The sequence below is a fragment of the Ictidomys tridecemlineatus genome, chromosome 6, assembly GCF_052094955.1.
Source record: "Ictidomys tridecemlineatus isolate mIctTri1 chromosome 6, mIctTri1.hap1, whole genome shotgun sequence".
In the NCBI taxonomy this organism is placed as follows: domain Eukaryota; kingdom Metazoa; phylum Chordata; class Mammalia; order Rodentia; family Sciuridae; genus Ictidomys; species Ictidomys tridecemlineatus.
This window is the reverse complement of record NC_135482.1, coordinates 7,124,153-7,139,688: the sequence shown is the minus strand read 5'-3', so window position 1 is coordinate 7,139,688 and position 15,536 is coordinate 7,124,153. Positions and strand designations below refer to the sequence as shown.

At 44.4% G+C, this 15,536-nt stretch overlaps 1 long non-coding RNA gene across 1 annotated transcript; it reads left to right on the top strand.

Annotated features, from left to right (window-relative positions):
* Positions 1–13,246: 13,246 nt before the first annotated feature.
* Positions 13,247–15,102, top strand: LOC144378303 (uncharacterized). Its single transcript, XR_013440002.1, has 2 exons — positions 13,247–13,389; positions 14,094–15,102. It is a non-coding gene; the product is annotated as an uncharacterized LOC144378303 (long non-coding RNA).
* Positions 15,103–15,536: the final 434 nt, after the last annotated feature.

The window sequence follows — 15,536 nt, the reverse complement described above, 5'->3', positions numbered from 1 at the left end:
GTTCCCATTGGTTGGGGAAGTGCAGGAGGAGGGATTTCCCGAGGAGGGATTTCCAGTTGGTGTGTGGTGCGAGTGGTGTTCCAGGGAGTGCAGAGAATAAAGGAGTTCCTGTTTTGAACCTACAAGGCTGTGTGGTGGCTCGGTTATTTTGTGCCCAGCCAGACTGTGGCAATATGGTTCAGTGGCTAAGTGGCCCTGGGTTCAATTCCTAGTACCAAAAATAAATAAACAAACTAACAAACAAATAAATAAATAAAATAACACAAAAACTCATATATTGTATTCTTGAAATATGTTGAGAATAGATGTTCCCTGTTCTCACCACAAAAATGATGACTGAGAAATAATTGCAATGCATATGTCAATTAGTTTGATTTAGTCATTCCAAGATGTGTATATAGATTTCGAAACATGTTGTACACAATAAATACATATACTTCCATCTATCAATTAAAAATATAATTTAGAAAAGGAAGGCTTTGAGAAAGCTATTCCCAATGCAGTGATAGACAATGCAATTATTACAATCTCCTTTTAAAAGAACATGGTGGTGGACGCCTATGGAGCCAGCTACTTGCGCATGAGTCTGAGTTGGGGGGCCCAGGAGTTGGAGACCCACCTGGGCAACACAGCAAGACCCTGTCTCAATGATAAAAAAGAGATTTTTTTTTCAAACTAATTTCCCCAAACTAACAAATTAACACATTTGCTAGGCAATTATCATCAATGACTGCTAACATTACAGAAAAAGAGGCCATGAGAGAACATAGCACATCTAGTATTATCAAAAAAATTAAATGTGATCAGGCCTCTATGTCCAACTAATACTATTTTATACAGAAATTCAGGAGACAAAGGAAAATGTTCAGCACCATCACTGGGCAAAATCAGCAAAATGCATAATATGGGAAACTGCGAGCCAGTTTTTTCCGTTCCTTCTTTTTTCCCAGCACTGGGATTGAAGGCAGGGGCACACTACCACTGAGCTACATCCTAGCCCCTTTTATTTTATTTTGAGACAGGGTCCTGCTAAGTTACTTAAGATCCTCCTGCCTCAGCCTCCTGGACCACAACAAGTTTCTTAAATAATGGGGAGAGGGCAGGGGGAATTAGACACGTCAATCAATTACAATATATGGATCTTACTGATTCTGATTCAAATAATTTTTTTAAATGTATAAGATAGCTGGGTGCAGCGGCACACATCTGTAATCCCAGCAGTTTGGGAGCCTGAGGCAGGAGGATCTCAGTTCAAAGCCAGCTTCAGCAACTTACTGAAACACTAAGCAACTCAGTGAAATTGTCTCGAAATGAAATATAAAAAAGGGCTGGAGATGTGACTCAGTATTTAAGTGCCCTTGTGTTCAATCCTGGTACCAAAAAAAAAAAAAAATGTATGAGAGGATAATTATGGGAATTTAAACACTGACTAGCTATATTAAGAAATGTTTATTTATGAGCATGAAAATAGTATTGTGGTTGTTTTTCTAAGAAGAATTCTTGTCTTTTAGATATGCATCCTGAAGTATTTGCAGATGAAATGATACGAAGTCTGAGATTTGCTTTGAAATAAACCGGGGTGGTAGATGGGAAGAGCCCACATCTGGTTAATCACTAAGTCCTGCTGAATATGTCTCAGATGCATCTCTCATTTCTCCTGAAGGCCCCTTCTCACTATGTTCTGTGCTTCTAGTCTCTAACCCCTCCTCCCTCAGTCATTAGAGTGAGCTACATAAAATAATCTTTTTTTATTTTTATTTTTTGCAGTGCTAGCGATCTGTATTGGGAATTGAACCCAGGGCCTTAAACATGGTAGGCAAGTGCTCTCTCACTGAGTTACACCCTTAGCCCCTAAAATGACCACTTTATTCTCTTCCTTAAAACCTCCAAGTGGTTCCCTACCATCTCCAGGATAAAGCCAAGCTCCCTGCAGATGGCTCTCTATGCACAGGCTGGCTCCCCCTTTGATTTCTTCCGTGTCCTGCGCATTACCATGACAATGCTGAGATACTAGTGGTTCCATGTGTCTGTCCTCAGCAGCACCATTCCTGCCCCCTTGCCTGGCTAGTGTCTCCTACCACCTCTCCTAAGATGGAGCAGAGTCCTCAATACCAAAAAACAAAAACAAAAGCAAACCAGATTCAGTGTAGGCTTTTTGTCTTCCAGCAAGCACTCTGTCTCCTCCTCCTCTCTTCCCCTCTGGCTGGCTTGGGTATGTAGCCCATGTGTAATGCCACAATTTAACTCACTATGTACTATTATTTCTTTTTTTTTTTTTTTGGTACTGGGAATTGAACTCAGAGACACTCGACCACTAAGCCACATCCCCAGCCCTATTTTATATTTTATTTAGAGACAGGGTCTCATTGAGTTGCTTAGTGCTTCACCATTGATGAGGCTGATTTTGAACTCATGATCCTCCTGCCTCAGCCTCTGAGCCACTGGGATTAGAGACATTCACCACCACACCCAGCCTAGTATATTTTTTGTGTGTGTGTGTTTTCCTACTTTAGACTATGAACTTCTTTTTTTTTTTAATATTTATTTATTTTTTAGTTTTTGGCAGACACAACATCTTTGTATGTGGTGCTGAGGATTGAACCCCGGGCCGCACGCATGCCAAGCGAGCACGCTACAACTTGAGCCACATCCCTAGGCCCCTAGACTATAAACTTCTTGATGTTGCTCCCTCTGTTCCCAATACCTGGTGTACTGGGGCCTATAATAGTAGGTGCTTAATAAATGTCCAGGATAGGATAGAACTCAGGACAGAAGATTCACCTTCTGTGGATGAACTTCAAGAATGACTGATGAGTCCAGGAGTGGTAGCACATGCCCGTAATCCCAGCAATTTGGGAGGCTGAGGCAGAAGGATCACAAGTTCAAAGTCAGCCTCAGCAATTCAGCGAGACCCTGTCTCTAAATAAAATATAAAAGGGCTGGGGATGTGGCTCAGGGGTTAAACATCCCTGGGTTCAATCCCTGTACAAAAAAAAAAAAAAAAAAACCTAAAAAGAATGACTAATGGAGGATTTTTTCTTGGTGTCCTTTAAAATACACAGGCTGCCACCAACCAACCATGAACAGGGGCACAATCTGCCCTATAGGCAAGTATTGACTAGCACAAGAGGTCACTAGGACCAGAATGCCCCATGACTTTTCCACAATTTAATAAGAGGAGTAGGAAGGCAGGTCTCTTAGAATTCATCATCTCTGAGAGTCGGAGGATTTCCTTAAGTAGGTGGTATTAGGTAGCAAATTGAATTTATAGTCTCTTACCTTTTGAGCCTATTTTTTTTCTTTTCTTTTTTTTTATGAGCCTATTTCTATCATTCTTCACACATTCTTTTTTTTTTCACATTGGAATCAGAAAAATCCTTTTATGTGCAAATCAGATCCTAGTAGGATATTTATTCCTTGTGTCATCAGAAAGTCAAGCCACAGGGTAGAGACAGGATATGTTTCACACTGATATTCTTTTGAAGTATAGAAAGTTGGAAAACATTTTTTTTAAAAATGTTGGGATTAGTAACATACTTTACACAAATATATGAAAAATTGTGCTCTGTATGTGTAATAAGAATTGCAATACATTCTGCTGTCGTGTATTTAAAAAAATAAAATCCATTAAAAAAAGTTGGAATTAGTCAGATGATCTAGTACTAACATCACCTATACAAGTATATGTTTGATGGGTGGCCTTGGAAATTTGACTTCTCTTAGTTTCTTTAATGACAAAATGAAGCTGTAATTTTGATAACATTTTGGTTAAGGTCTAAAGTCTAAGAATGTATGATTTGTCAGGTTTGACTTAGAGTCCTCAAATTCCAGAGTTCTGGTTCTTACAGTACTAATCTGTAAATCCCCATGTAGTACTAATAGTGAGAAACAGACCCCACAGAACACACATACACTCACGCACAATCATGCTTCATTTTATATTCTGAGAAATGCATTATTATTTTATCAGTGTATGAAAATCACACTGTACATACACAAACCTAGATGGTACAGCCTGTTACACTCCTGTGTGGTAGAGCCTGTTGTTCCTCGGCTAAAAACCTGTACAGTATGTTCCTATACTGAACACCATGCACAATTGTAACAGTGGTAAGTGTTTGTGACCAACAGAGAACAGGTTCAGTAAAGGTATCTAGCCAGAGGAGGAGGAGGAGGAGGAGGAGGAGGAGGAAAAAAAGAAAAGAAAAACTAAATGATAAGAATTTTTCTGTTTCATTGCAATCTTATGCAACCATTGTCCACTGTCATTTATATGGTCCATAATTAACCAAAATGATGTTAGGCAGTCATGATATATATACAGAGTGCAGAGAGACAGAGAGAGAGAGAGAGAGAGAGAGAGAGAGAGAGAGAGAGAGAGAGAGAGAAAGAGAGAAATAGAGCAAGTGTTGTTTTAAGGAATTGGCTCATGTAATCATGCAATTATGGGGACTAGTAAGTCTGAAATTCACAGGGATAACCAATGAACTGAAGACCAGAAAGTGTGACATAGTTGATGCTTCCATGTTAAGGCAGAATTCCTCCTCTTCTAGGAACTTCAGTCTTTTTTCTCAGTTGAGTCTGTCTTCAACTGATTGGACAAGGCCAACCCCCATTACAAAGGGTGATCTGCTCTACCCAACTCCCAACTCTACTATTTGTGTTGGGAGTTGCCCCAGCTCCAAAGACTAACTTCCCCATCCCCCAAGAAGAGCCGACCAATAGTGAGCCCTGCTGGCTCACCTGATCCTTACCCACCAATCAGACTAGCCCTGCTGGCTCACCTGATCCTTACCCACCAATCAAAAAGCACCCCCTGCCAACTCTCAGGCCCCTCCCCCTGCTCTGTAAATATGCAGAGCTGTTCCTCAATAAACGGGCATTTTCTCTGACAGCAAGCCTTGATCATTCTTTCATTGGTGCCAAAACCCGAGAGAGGGAATGCCTTGCTGCTCGAGGGCCCCCTCTCTCAAGGCTTGCCATCCTTGCCCACTCTTTCGAGCACTGCTACTACTCACACAACACCAGCTCTTCAGTAGGTGAGTTCCCCTATTGGGCATCCAACTTCAGATGGGCTATACGCAGGTGCTTTGACTGTGATTGTCCGGCAAACCCCTGATGCCCAATCTAGAGGAGAGAATGCACCCCACCACGACCTTCACGGTCACGGTGGACCCTCTGGAACCCAGTTCATGAGCAGGAGGTCCTGAGGGGTGGAAAAACAGGCACTCTCCTCTCCCCCCCTTTAACCACCCTTGTCCCTCTCCTGAATTATGGGGGCCTCTTCTTCCCTCCCTGCAGACTCCCCTTATTAAATTCTGCACACAAGATTGGCCTTACTATCAATTAGACAATCAAAGTCAATGGCCCCCAGGAGGATCCCTAGATCCCCCAATTCTCAGAGACCTGTTTAACTTCTTCGAGCACTCGAAAAAGTGGAAGGAGTTCCCCTCTGTTGAGGCTTTTTCTCTTCTTCATTCTCACCCTGACCTGCTGCAGTCTGGCTGCAGCAAAATACCCAGAGGGTGACCAGCAACTTGTGTACATTGATACAGCAGGAGTGGGAGCCGTTTTTTGTAGGACAGGAGGGGTATATATACATTCCACACAGCTTATCTTAATTAACATAAACTAGATACAGCAGTCAACCAATAAGGAATCTCCACACTTAATAGCTCACTGGTGTTACTTCACAAACCACTCCCCCTGGCAAAATGCCAGGCGCCATCCTGACTTGTACAGACCCTAACATTTCCCCCTTTTGTTTTATTTATTTATTTATTTATTTATTTTAAAGAGAGAGTGAGAGAGGAGAGTGAGAGAGAGAGAGAGAGAGAGAGAGAGGGAGAGAGAGAGAATTTTTAATATCTATTTTTTAGTTCTCAGCGGACACAACATCTTTTTATGTGGTGCTGAGGATCAAACCCTGGCCGCACGCATGCCAGGCGAGCACGCTACCACTTGAGCCATATCCCCAGCCCTGGCAGATTGATTTCACCAACATGCCCCAAGTAAAAAACATAAAATATCTTTTTGTATTGGTAGATACTTTTTCGGGATGGGTTGAAGACTTTCCCACTTCTAACAAACGGGCCTCCATGGTAGTTGATCTGTTGCTTACTCACATAATCCCCTGTTTCGGGTTGCCCACTTCTATCCAATCAGACAATGGCCCAGAATTCACCTCGAAGATAACTCAGGGACTGGCTCACGCACTATCACTCCTTGGCATTTCCATTGCCCTTACCGCCCCCAGGCTTCCAGAAAGGTTGAAAGGACCAATCGGTCTCTTAAAGAGACCCTCACCAAGCTCACCATGGAATTAAGCCTGGTCTGGGTAAAGGTGCTCTCCTTGACTTTATTGCACATTAGAGCCTTGCCAAAGAAGCTTTCTAATCTCTCACCTTTCGAAGTTATGTATGGCCATCCCCTCGTTCCTCCAGGATTGCCTACAGAACCCCTACCCATCTCCAAAACCTACGCCCTGCCCCTCCTCTTCCATCTATGCTCTGAACTCTGGTGCTATCAAGACTGGCTCCTTCCTGACCCCAGTCTCTCTCAAAACCCTACCTCCTTAACACCTGGTCAACTTGTTTACTATTGCCCATGCCCACTGGGGGAAAAGCCCCCTCTAAAACCAAAATGGAAGGGCCCTGCTCAGGGGATTATGTGCTCACCCTCAGCGGCCAAACTCAAACTACTTAATAATCAACTTACCCCATGGATTCATATTTCCAGGCTTAAGCCTGGCACTCCTACACCTTCATCAGAAGAGCCAATTGTCACCTGTCATTAAGTACTCTTGTCAATGCTCCCCCTCATTTCTGGCCCCTCTGGTCCTCTCTTCGCACTATGTATGAAGATTCAAGGCAAGTGACCCTAAGGGCCCCGTCCAGCCAGACACCCCCCCCCCTACTTGCTTGAATCTGGCCAGTAGTTGTTAGGGTCTGTAAACAAGTCAAGATGGCACCCGGCATTTTGCCAGAGGGAGTGGTTTGTGAAGTAACGCCAGCGAGCCATTAAGTGTGGAGATTCCTTATTGGTTGACTGCTATATCTAGTTTATGTTAATTAAGATAAGCTGTGTGGAATGTATATATACCCCTCCTGTCCTACAAAAAATGGCTCCCACTCCTGCTGTATCAATGTACACAAGTTGTTCGTCACCCCTGGGTTAATTTGTTGCAGCCGGACTGCGGCAAGTAGTGGGACCATTGTGTGTTGTCCTTCTGACAAACCACTTAGGTGTCCAGAGCATGGTGACCCCTGAATAAGTGTGATCATAAGAGAGCACTTTACCAATTGCCTTTCAAAACATGTGTGTTTTGTTTACCTTCCCAGTTTTGTAAGAATTTCAGGTATCAGTATTTAAAGTTGAGGTGTTTTACATAAAACCTGGAGAGATCTGACTGCTCTCAAAGGGAAATATGGCAACAATGGGCCACCGTCCTCCCTTGGCCGCCTTCGAGAAAGGTGCAGGACAGACTGGTCTGCAGGGCCTGCAGGGCATGCCAAAGTTAGCTGCAGAATGACCTGGCTTCTAAAACCCTCTGTCTGGTTCTTTATCACCTGTTTGCTTCAAGCCCAAATGCCCAAGCCCCTGCTCAAGGCTGAACACTTAACCCCCCTTGTGCCAACAAGGAGCTTGCAGACCCAGAGACCCCATTAGATTTGGGCTATAAAAACTCCCTTTGCCTGTTCCTTCCCCCTACCATAAAGTTCATTCAGACTCAGGTGGGTAAAATTTCTAGTCAAGCTTTTAACCAGCTTCTCCTCAGGAATTACCAACTCCTGGCTACTGATGATACTTCCAGTCGACACCTATGCCAAATGGACTGACCTCATCATGGATCTGTGGTGGCAAGGAACCTTCATTGATACCGGTTTTCTCTGCCCTACTGTGGGGGCCCCTTACTTCCCTCCTCTCTTTCTCCCACACCACCCCATTTCAGCAGGAAGCAGCCAGAATGAGTTGACGCCCATTCTCACTTAATAACAAAGAGGGGGGAATGTTGGGAGGCGACTGGGCTCCAAAGACTAACTTCCTCATCCCCCAAGAAGAGCCATACAATGGTGAGCCCTGCTGGCTCACCTGATCCTTACCCACCAATCAGACTAGCCCTGCTGGCTCACCTGATCCTTACCCACCAATCAAAAAGCACCTCCTGCCAACTGTCAGACCACCCCCAGCTCTATAAATATGCAGAGCTGTTCCTCAATAAATGGGCATTTTCTCTGATGGCAAGCCTTGATCCTTCTTTCAATTTGAAATGTGTTTTTGTTTTGTTTTGCAGTGTTGGGGATCAAACCCAGGGCTTTGCACGAGCGATTGCCCTACCACTGAGTCCTTGAAATATTAATAACACCTAAAAAATACCTTTACAGAAACATCCAGACTAGCATATGACCAAACAACTGGGCACACTAGCCTAACCAAGTTGACATAGAATTAATCACTACCCCAAGGCAACCCTCTGGTGGATCCTCTTCTATCCTGTGCACTAGGACCCTGATACAGAAGACCTCGAGCCCACCCTTCAGGATCTCAGTCCAGCCAGGAGAAGGCACCTGCACGCTGCTGCCACAGAACAGAAGAGCCTACCTCAGGGACACGTGAAAGGCGAGGTCTCCTCTCCTGCTCTCCCATTTGTGTGCCCCACCCTGAGGAAAATGGAAAATATATAAAACGGAAGGGGGGGCGCTAAAACATAAGATTCTTGGTGAATCAGGTCAGTCCTCCATGGCTAAACTCAGTTTGTTAACTTTGCAGTCAAAAATTATTAAACCCAACAGACAACAGACCAACAATCCTGGGGACCTGGGGACAGATCCCAGAGCCTTGGGCATGCTAGAGGAGCTCTCTATGCCAAGTGAGGTCTCAGCCCTTTTTAAAATTTTACAGAGTCCCAGTAAGTTTCCCAGGCTGGTCTCACTCCAAGTCAATATCCCTCTACCTCAGTCCCCCAGCGCTGGGGTTACACGTTTGGGCCTGGCAGACGCCAATCATTTAATGCAGTTTTGAGGAAACAAAGTTTAGGGTGGACGGAATAGCTGAAAAACTTTCCAGAGAAGGTGACCTCTGAGCTGTATTTGGAAGGTCAGATGAGGAGTCACCCAAGTGGAAAAGATATGGGAGAGTGTCCCCACAGGGGAACAGCAGGTGCCAAAGAAGGCACGGAGCATGCGCTTCGGAGGCTGGCACAGGGGCTCCGTGTTCTCACACCCTTGGCAAAACCGCTCACGGTCATGTGCTCCATGTACGTGGACACCCCCCCACACACCCCAACCCCCGTTGTAAGTAAAGGACGGCAATGGCAGAGATCATGTCTGCCACTGTGAAATGTTGTTTCCTGAATTCGGACATTGAAATCCTAATCCCCAAGGCGAAGGTATTGGGGGTGGGGTCTCTGGGAGGTAATTAGCACCTGAAGGCCGAGTCCTCATGAATAGGACAGATGTTCTTATATGAGGGGGCCAAGCAAGGCCCTGGGGTCTGATTCCATCACTGGATGGGGGGGAAGAAGGAGACCAGAGAAATGGCTCACTTTCTTTTTGACGTTTGAGAATACAACACAAGGTGGCCATTTGCTACCTGGAAGAGGACCTCACAAGAACCTGACCATGCCGGCACCTGATCTCAGGCTTCCAGACTCCAGCACTGTGAGAAATAAAAGTCGATGGCTGACAAACCATCCTGTTTATGAGACTTTGTCATCAGCAGCCTGAGCTAAGACAATGTCCCATTGATGTCTGTATTCCCAGAACTTGGCACATGCCTGACACATAGGAAGAACTTAATAAATGAAGCTGGGTTCACGGTCACATTTCATCATGGTGTGGGTTGGCCCCAATCCCTGCCAGCCTTTTGACAAATACCTGCAGTTCACAAGAAGGACTGAGCAAGAGAGAGGGAGACACCATCACTCTAATGCCACAAATACATAAAAAAAAAAAAAAATCAAATGTCTGTTTTACTGTGGATGCAAAAGAAATACCTGTAAGGAACAGAACCTGGAAACGTTTTGGCAAATGTTGCTGTTATAAATGCGCTCACATCTGCTAACAGCCTTTCATTCAGATAATGGTTTTTGAACAATTGAATAGTGGCCTTCCAGTTCCCACATAGGCAGGTGCTGTGCTCCGTGCAGAGATCATCTTGGTGCAAGGGTGTTAAGACTGTAATTCTCCATGCAATACCTTCTTAGCTTAGACAGTGGGGGCAGCGCCGGCTCTCAGTTATCCTACCTATGTCCCTGGGGCATTGCAGACCACAATGAAGAGAGAAATCAAAGAAGTCAGCACAACCCCCGCCTTGTCCACGCCTCTGGCCTGGACCAGCTTGCAGTTTCTATAGCTACAAGCCTGTCTCTTAGGGAGCTCAGCTCACCACCCAATAGTGTCCTTAAAAAGGCCATATCTGTCATGAGATGGGGATCTGTGCCGCTATAGAGATGTTTTCCTCTGGAACTTGTAATTAATAAAGTGACACTTGATATTGTGAACATGACAGAACAGGACACAATAAAAATCCCGGGTCCATTTCCTGCAGATGGAAATAGACAAGCTGGTCTGTTATGAAGCCTGGGGAAAGCAGAGCCTCCACCTGCAATTATCTGTTGGAGGTGATGCACCACCAGCTATAGACATGGCCCTCTTCCAGACAGCCTCCTTTCACAGAGGAGAGGTGTTAAAGGATAAGAAAGCAACACCCCTTTCCCAGGGAATCAGAGCTCCATGCTTATGTTACACTATCTAATAATAACACAGTCATACCATATCTCTTACTTTCCACATTTTCTTGTATATTATTGATTTTTCAATGGTGGGGATCAAACCATGAACCTCACGCATGTAGCTTCTACCACTGAGCTCTACTCCTAGCCCCATATTATTGGATTTAACCTAATCCTCTAAGGTTGTTATATAAAATACCCACTTTTTTTTGTGTTTGTATACTGGGAATTGAACCCAGGGGTGATTTACCACTGAGCTATATCTCAGTCCCCTTTTTAAGAATTTTTTGAGGGCTGGGGATGTGGCTCAAGCGGTGGCGCGCTCTCCTGGCATGTGTGTGGCCCAGGTTCGATCCTCAGCACCACATACAAACAAAGATGTTGTGTCCGCCAAAAATTGAAAAATAAATATTGAAATTCTCTCTTTCTCTTTCTCTCTTTCTTAAAAAAAAAAAAAGAATTTTTTGAGACAGGGTCTTGCTAAGTTTGGCCTCAAATGTGTAATCCTCCAGCCTCAGCCTCCTGAGAGGCTGGTTTTACAGGTGAGTGCCACCATGCCTGGCAAAACACTCTTTAGAGCTGAGGCAAGAGGATCACAAGTTCAAGACCAGCCTGGGCAACTCTGTCTCAAAGTAAAAAATAAAAAGGACTTGGGATATAGCTCAGTGGTAAAGCACCCCTGGGTTCAATCCCAGTAACAAAAACAAAAACAATCTCACTTGCCTGTCTGAGTCTTTGGGAGAAAAAAAACTCAGATGAATTGCTAAAAATCATGGAAGTAGCCATAGAGAGTCATATCACAGGCTGGTACAAAGAGAGCCCTAGAATAGCTTCACAGGGTATTTTTAAAAGGAAGCAGGTGTTTGGCATTTTTTTAATTAATTTTTTTAGTCGTAGATGGACACAATACTTTTGTTTATTTTTATGTGGTGCTGGGGATTGAACTCAATGCCTCACGCATGCTAGGCAAGTGCTCTACCACTGAGCTACAACCCCAGCCTGGTTTTCGGCATTTTTGAGGAAAAAAACATTGATGATATGCAAAGTTTATGAGAGAATTTTATTTCCCTGAATGTATTATCTTTCCCTTCAGAATTAAATTAAATTCCAATATCCATACTAAAGCATGCATTTGTTCCTCGGCAAAATAGAGGACCCTATCTAAAAGCATAAAAATTGTAAAATTATAGTACGGGCATACAAAATTAAGATCTTACAGTTCCCCCGACTTTACCATGGATCCTGTGCCCATAGCTAAGAAAATAACCCAAGCTTACACAGCACTCAGGCTGTGCCAGGTACCAGTCTATGCACGTATCTTAAGTCACTAAATCTTCCCCCAAACCCTGTGAGGGAGGAAGTTTTGTAGTCTGGACTTTACAAATGGGAAAGCTTAGGTGAAACGGTTCACCTGAGATCACAAAGCCAGGCAGGAATTGGTAGAGCAGAGATTGGAGCAGGGCAGTCTGAAGTGGGTCCCTGGAATAACCACTGGACAATCTAAGATGACTTTGACCCTTCTTCCTGACAGAGTTTGGACAGAAGATGTCTGGTTTCTTCCCTGACCTCCTCACTGAACCCTCAATAGGTCCTAATTTGTGAGCTGTGGTGATCCCCCGCATCCCCTCAGCCACCTTAACAATGGGAGGGCCATTGTTTTAGTCAGCTTTTATCATGTGACCAAAATACCTAATGAGAACTTGGAGGAGGAAAAATTTATTTTGGCTTAAGAGGTTTTAGAGTTTGGTCCATTGCTCTGGGCCCAGGGTGAGGCAGAACATCATGGCAGAAGGGCATGGTGAAGTGAAGCTATTCACTCATGGCAGCCAGGAAGGAAGCAGAGAGAGAGGAGGAGGAAGGCACTGCAGGGTAGATGCGCCCTTCCAGGGCATGACCCCAGTGACCCTCCTCCTCCAGCCATGCCCTACCTGCCTACGGCTACCACCTAGTCAGTCCACTCAAACTTGGGTGGACTGAATAGGTTAGAATCATAATAGGATCATTTCACCTCCTAACATTCCTGCATTAAGGAGCTTTTGGGGGACACCTTGCATTCAAACCACACAACAGCCATCAAAATTGATGTTTACAAAATCATGTCCTAACATGGGGAACCAGGTATAATTTGATGACAAAAACGATATGTAAAGTTGCCCTTTACACTGATTTAAACTATAGATTTTAATCATAGTTTTTACACATACTCTTGGGTGCAGACAAATAAATGAGAAGTACTCCAACTATGAACAATGGTTGTTTGGGGGTGGAAGAATTTCTTAATTCATTTGTCTGAGTTCTCCAGGTTTATCCAGTGAGGAAATCAGTGTCATGAGGGTGCTAGAGTTTGGATCTGGAATGTTCCCTCAAAGTTCATGTGTCCCCAGATGATGGCACTGTTGGGAGATGCTGGAAACTTAGGAAGTGGGGCCTAGTGGGAGGGAGCAGGTCTCCAGGGACATGCCCTTGAAGGCTATCTTGTCCCTGACTCCTTCCTCTCTTTCTTGAGCTCGCTCTCTGTTTCTTAGTCACCATGAGATGAGCTGCCGCTGTTCTGCCTCACCAAAGGCCCAACGCAACAGGACCGAATGATCAGGGACTGAGAGCTCTGAAACCGTGATCCAGAATAAACCTGTCCTCCCTTTGGTTGACTTTCTCAGGTATTTTTGTCACAGTGACAGAAAGCTGACTGACACATGTTTAAATCATGTTGCAATTGGGAGTCATTGAGGCAAAACTCGCCTCAGAGGAGAGTGTGGACTAGAAAAAAAAAGGTCAAGAATGCAGGTGGCTATAACAAGGGTTCATTCCGGAACCTGGCATGAGGTAGGCGGGCTGGCTTTGGAAGCAGCACAGTAAGCGGGTACACGAGGACTGTACACAGCCCTGACTGGCTGCCCACCGCCCAGCCTCCCCGCCAACTCTGAGAGTGTTCCAAGTGATTTAATCATTCAGTGGTTGATATCATTATCCCTGTGGCGTTGCCAGGTGGCCTGTTAAGGGCAGTTCCACCTGAGCCTGGGAGGCCTGGCCTGCCTTTGTGCAGAGAGTCAAAAGGCTGGGAGAGGGTGGTTTCACACAAGGCACCAACAGAGCATCTCTGACCTTCACAGCAGAATCCACATCTTTCTTTTCATCTTTCCGCCTCATTTGGTTCTACCCAGTTGTCTGGAGCCAGGGGGAAGGGAACAAGAACGCCAGGTGTCACCTCTCCTGGCAACTGATCTAGTTCTGTTAATAATGCCTCCTGACAGGGCGCAGAAATCCTCTGGAACTGAAGCAATTTCTTTTCCAAATAAGCTCACAGTTCATCACAGAGACAGGCTTAAACCTGAGAGCATTATCTTTTTTTTTTTCCTGGCAGGCTAAGCATTGAACCAGGACCTCATTCATGCTCGGCAAGTGGGCTACCACTGATCTGCACCCCCAGCATTATCACCTCACAACTCAGCACTGTCTTTACTCCATGCTCAGAGCCTCCATGTTGGGAAACACAGGATATGCTGGAGTTTCATATGAAGAAAATCAATATAAGAAAATTACAGATACTAATTTTAAGTACATGAAAGTAAACAATCTTGTATTGCTGGTTATCTTCTAAAATAATTGCAAGCTTCTTGGAGGGCTAGGATTGCTTCCTATTTTCTTACACACTTCTCCATGTCTCCATAATGCCTTGAATACGGTAATGCTCTGGTATTTGCTTTGGAATGGAACATATGTCTCACCCCTAAATCTACAGTCCTGTTGTCTACTTGGCCAGCTCATTCCTCTATCTTGAAGATGAGAGTCTTTCTGAAGATGATGCCGTCAAGATAATCTAGCTTTAATCTGGCCACTAGAGGACCAAGGAGAAAAATTGACTTTCACCACACGTAGGAAAATGGAATCTCAAACTCAGGAGATACCTGATTACAGTTAGAAGTGCCGTGCAAAGCCAGATGCAGTGGTGCACAACAAGCAACCCCAGTGACTCAGGAGGCTGAGGCAGGAAGATCTCAAGTTTGAGGCCAGTGTGGGCAGCTGAGCAAAGCCTTGTCTTAAAATAAAAAATAAAAATAAAAATGGCTGGGATGTAGCTCAATGGTAGAGCACTTGCCTAGCACCTGTGAGGCCCTGGGTTCAGTTACCAATAATGGGGCAGGAAGAAAGTAGGGTATTTCCCAAGGCAGAGTCTCCTCAATGAAATTAGTGTCCTTTTATAAGAAGAGGTCTGAGGAAACACCTTGCACCTTATACCGTGTAAAGTTATGGCAAAGAGATGCTGTCTATAAACTACAGAGTGGGTCCTCACCAGACACTGAATCTGCTGGCACCTTAATTTGGGTTTCCCAACCTCCAGAACTATAAGAAATAAATTTGCTGTACATGAATTACAGTTTCTACTTCTTTATTATAGCACTACACACAGGATAGTGATGTCATGTTAGACAGAATTATGACCTTGTTATTGTCTTTATTTGGAGACTAAGTATGGTTGAAGGAGATGCATATGGGTGCACAGTGGACAAGAGGTGAATTCATGATGTTTAATTTTATGTGTCAGTTTGACTGGATTAAAGGACTCCCAGACAACTCCAAGAACATTATTGCTGGTTGTGCATTGGTAGATGGGGTTAAAAAGATGTTTCTCATCATCCCGTGGGTGTGTTACTGGAGCACTAGGCCAGAGGCCTGACTCTGGGGCTTCCAAAAACCAGGTTTAGCTACTTACCCCAAAAGTCAAACAGAAAAGGTAATGGTGAAAAGGTAAGGAACTTCAATCAATTTGGAAATACTGGAGTGAGATCCGTATTGAGAGGTGTAC